The sequence below is a fragment of the Palaemon carinicauda genome, chromosome 13 (genome assembly GCF_036898095.1).
Source record: "Palaemon carinicauda isolate YSFRI2023 chromosome 13, ASM3689809v2, whole genome shotgun sequence".
NCBI lineage: Eukaryota > Metazoa > Arthropoda > Malacostraca > Decapoda > Palaemonidae > Palaemon > Palaemon carinicauda.
The window spans coordinates 147,328,609-147,333,608 of record NC_090737.1 but is presented as its reverse complement, the minus strand read 5'-3'; positions in this window follow the sequence as shown (position 1 = coordinate 147,333,608).

Below are 5,000 nucleotides of genomic sequence, written 5' to 3'. Positions count from 1 at the left end.
ATGCTAGGTTCACCTTCGGAAATGGAACAGTCTGGATGGGCAACACAGTGCCCTCACTTAGTTTGTAGTACAGTATGTAACTACACACTCACCCTGGAATTAATCGTCCCAATTAAGACCACTGTTCCTCGCAGAGTTAAACAGTAGGGTTAACACCGCGACCCACTGCTACCACAGATCTCTTTTAGTTCCTCTACTTGCTTCGCATAGTGGCGAAAGAACACTCTGGAAGACTTCCAGCCAGTGTATGAACGGAGATGTTCAAAATCCATACAATTAAAGAAATTTAAGGATGAGGCAACTTTCCTCGGATCGTGACGTGCGGGTGTATTGTCAGGATCCGCTCTGCGAATAAAATATGTGATTTTCGCTCTGAGTTGATTCAGAGATAAATTTGAGCCTGATGTTTCTCCCCTGAATAGTTGACCACCCTTGAAGTCTGAAGTTCTATGAAGATAGACCTTTAGGCATTCTACTGGACATAGAGATGCATCTTCTTTCAGAGGGCAGATTCTCCAGGGACCCCACCTGTTGGTGGGTAACTCATTCTTGGCGAGAAACGTAGGATCCGGAAACAGGTTCAGTTCTCCCCCATCCAGGAACTGAACACGACCTGCCTCTCTCGAGAGGCTACAATCTCACTAACCCTGGCCCCGGACGCGAGTGCAAAATAGGAAAATAACTTTTTGTGTCAAATCCTTTAACGCACACTCTTCATTGTTCAACAGAGAAGCGAAATGAAGAACTTGTCTAAAGACCATGAAATGGGCTTTGGAGGTGCTGAAGGTCTGAGCCTAGCACAGGCTTTCGGGACTTTATTAAAGATCTCGTTACCTAGGTCGACCTGGAAGGCATATAGAATGGGTCTTGTCAAAGCAGACTTACACGCTGAAATCGTGTTCGCTGCTAACCCTTGACCATGGAGGTGGAGAAGAAAGATAAGCAGAAGTCTGTCAAGATCTCCTGCGGATTCTTCGCCTTGACAAAAGGCCACCCATTTTCTCCAAGATGACTCATATTGCCTTCTAGTAGATTTGCACTTATATTCCTCAAGGAAGTCTATACTGGCTTTCGAAATCCCGAAACGCTTTCTCACCGCTAGGGAGAGAAAATCATGAGCTGCAGGGTCCGGGTTTTCTGCAATGAAGCGCAGACAGTTGACTTCTGGACTCGCTGGGTCAGAACTGGATCTGGTAGTGGTACAAACTTCAGCTACAGTTCCAATGCCAGGAGGAACCCCACGCTATTCGGCCACTTGTGGGCCACTATTGCCGCTACCCTTTGAAGGATCTCAGTTTGTTGAGGACCCTCAACAGAAGGTTGTGAGGAGGGAACAGATAAATCTTGGACCATCTGTTCCAGTCGAGGGACATCGCGTCCACTGCTTCCGCTAAGGGGTCCTCGTACGGGGCACGTACAGGGGCAACTTCTTGTTGTCTTTCGTCGCAAAGAGGTCTATCTGCAGTTCTGGGACTGATTCAGAATGAAGTAGAATGATCCTGCGTCTAAGGACCATTTCGACTCTATCGGTGTGAACCTGGATAGAGCGTCCGCTGTCACATTGCGGACTCCTTGAAGGTGAACTGCCGACAGGTACCACTTCTTCTTTTCCGCCAATCGGAAGACGGCCAACATCACCTGGTTGAGAGGTGGTGACCTCGATCCTTGTCGATTCAAGTATCTCACAACTACCTCGCTGTCTATCACCAACCTTATGTGGATCGAGTGACGCGGGGAGACTTTCTTTAAGGTAAGGAGCACTGCCCTAGCTTCTAGAAAGTTTTATGTGAAAGGTCTTGAATAGCTTGGACCAAGTCCCCTGGACTTTTTTCCGATGAGAGTGACCTCCCCATCCCTCCTTCGAGGCGTCTGAGTGAATCGTCACCGACGGGGGAGGTGGCTGAAGAAGAACCGACTTCTTTAGATGTCTGGCTTGGGACCAAGGCCTGAGAAGAGTACTTAGCCGAAGCGGCTGGTCTTTTCAGATCTCTTCACGCGTTTGATGCATAACTTCTCCAAACTCCGATTGCATCCTTTAGCTGTGCTCTTAGCACTGGGTCTGTCACCGAAGCAAACTGGAGAGAGCGCAGTACTCTCTCCTGCTCGTGTCTTGATATCCTTTCGGAATCTTGAAGTCTCTTGACAGAACCCGCTATCTCCTTCCTTTTCTTCGCCGGGGTGGAGAAACGGTGTGACAAAAGGTCCCAGTGGATTCCCAGCCACTGGAACTTTTGAGATGGAGAAAGTCGAGACTTTTTCTGTTGATCTTGAGGCCTAGGTACTCTAGGAACTGGATCACTTGACTGGAAGCTTGCAAGCATTCTGTCTCAGATGCTGCCCACACCAACCAGTCGTCCAGGTAGGCTACTACCTGAATTCCCTTTAGGCGTAATTGTTTGAGAGCTACGCTCGCAAGCTTCGTAAAATTCCTTGGGGCTATGTTTAGCCCGAATGGCATGGCTCCGAAGGCGTATAGTCTTCGTTGTAGCCTGAACCCTAGGTAGGGGGAGAGTCGATGGCTAATTGGAATGTGCCAATAGGCGTCTGACAAGTCTATAGAGACGGAATATGCCCTCTTGGGCAGTAAGGTCCTTATGTGTTGCAGTGTTAGCATTTTGAATTTGCAATTCACTATGAACTTGTTGAGTGGCGACAAGTCCAGAATGACTCTGAGCTTTTCCGAGTCTTTCTTGGGAACACAAAAAAACCTCCCTTAGAAATTGATGGGCTTCACCCTTCGGATCACCTTTTTTCTCCAACAGTTCTTGAACGTACTCCTCCATAACGGGGGTGGAGTGTTGGAAAAACCGAAGGCACGGGGGTGGAGTGCTGTACCAGCTCCCGCCCAGTCCATTCTTGAGTAGGCTGTGGGCCCAGGGATCGAAGGCCCACCGATCCCGAAATTTCAGAAGTCTCCCTCCTACCGGTATCACCTCACTTGGACTGCCGTCCTGAGGTCTTGCCTTCCTGACCACGACCACCCCTGAATCCCCTTCCCCTTGAGGGGTGTCTAGACGAGCTTCTGGCTGCTCCTCTAGGCTTTGCTCAAAAGGAAGTAGACTGCCCTTCGAACGCTGGGGTGAATGCCGTGGACTGTGTCGACACGGCCTGGGGTACCCACTAAGAAGTGGTCGGGGTTTGTGCCACGATCTGGGGCACTGGGGGCAATGGCAATTGCAGTTGTTGTTGCTGTCTAAGAGGCTTGGCTGGCCGAGACGGTAGCCTAGTCCTCATAGTCTTCCTTTTTGGTTGAGGACCCTCATCCGGGGAAGACTTTCTTTTGATAGCCAGGCCCCACTTCTGGAGAAGGTTTCTATTCTCCAAGGCGGCCTTATCAACAACTTCTTTGACCAAGTCGGTAGGGAAAAGGTCTTTTCCCCAAATGTTGGAGGAGATTAGTTTCTTTGGCTCGTGCCTCACCGTAGCCGAGGTAAACACGAACTCCCTACAAGCTCTCCTTGCCTTGACGAAGCCATAAAGATCCTTCGTCACTGTGGCCAGATGAGACTTGGCCACTACCATGAACATTTCATGGACCTTGGGGTCACTTGCCATCGTCTCGAGAGTAGTCTGAAGAGACATTGAGGCAGTCAGTCTTTCTTTTGTATCGAACTCACTTCGCAAAAGAAAGTCAGACAGCTTAGGGAGGTCCTTGCCGAACTGACGTCCGGCAATATCAGCCTCCAACTTTCCAACTGAGAACGTAAGATGGACGTCCTTCCAGTCTTTGTGGTCCATAGGCAGGGCCAGCGACACGGGTTTACACTCCTCTAGGGAGGGGCAAGACTTGCCGGCCTCGACTGCTTTTAGTACAGCCAGAAACCCTTTCTGTAAAAAGGGGAAGGCTCTAGTAGGCGAGGACACAAAGGAAGGGAGCTTCCTATTCAATGCGGCTACCTTTGAGTTAGAGAAGCCCCTCTCTTTCATCGAGGATGAAAGTAGAGCTTGAGCCTTAGCATGGTCCATCACTATGACCTCCTTCGGCTCTGTCTCCTCCTTTGAAGCTGGTTCCTTCCTCAGCCGGACATAACAGTCCGGATATGATGCCTTGCTGGGTCAGAATTCCACCTCCTCCAGGGGAACTGAGCCCAGCTTATCCGAGATGACGATCTTTCCAGTCGTCATCGGCATGTGCTCAGCATACCTCCATGGGTTAGCATCTGAGCACAAGGGAAGGTCTTTCACATTGAGCTTTTTCTGGGGCCCATGTGATTCTGCAAGGCACTGCATTCGCAGTTCCATTGCAGCCGCCTTCTCCTGATTCTCCTTCTGCCTTTGTTGGATCATTCCAACAATAGAAGAGAGGGCCTGTCCCAGCTCTACTGGGAGACCGGCCGATGTAGAGGGAATAGGCTCCGGAATCTGAACCGGAGTAGCCGACACCTCGTCGACGTCTACCTCTACAACGTCTGGGGCTTGAACTTCATCCTGGGCTTCTGCCAGGAGGTCTTCCTCCTGACACCCGTCCACATCAGACATCCTGTCATCTAACTGGATGTCGTGCATCGCGACCGCGACTTCAGCATCCTCCTGGATCTGAACTTAGGGGATCTCCTCTTGAGGCTGGGGAATCACTGCATCAGCTGATGCCTTAGGGAAAAGATACGCCCTCATCTTCTCACTTGGAAGATAAGGGCCAGAAATGTTCTTTTGGAAGCCCCTTACCCAGGTACGAAGCTTCTTCCTAGCTATTTAAAGGTCTCAGTAATCAGGTTAGTGCACACAGTACATACCTGAGGGTCCCAATACCGGAGATCATCCTTGGAGACAGCGTATGCTGCGTGTCTCCTACAAAACTCATGTCCGCAGAGGTTCTTGCTGCTGACATTGCAGAAAGCACTTCCCCACTTCGGAGTGTCCTTCTGTAAAGAGAAGAAATTTCCATGAGTATCAAGTGAACTATGTATCACTGGATATGCATAGTATAGCATAACAATTCAGAAAGGAAAGACACACACTTGTGTTTCCCTCACAACCCATTGTTGCAGCCTTCCAGATAA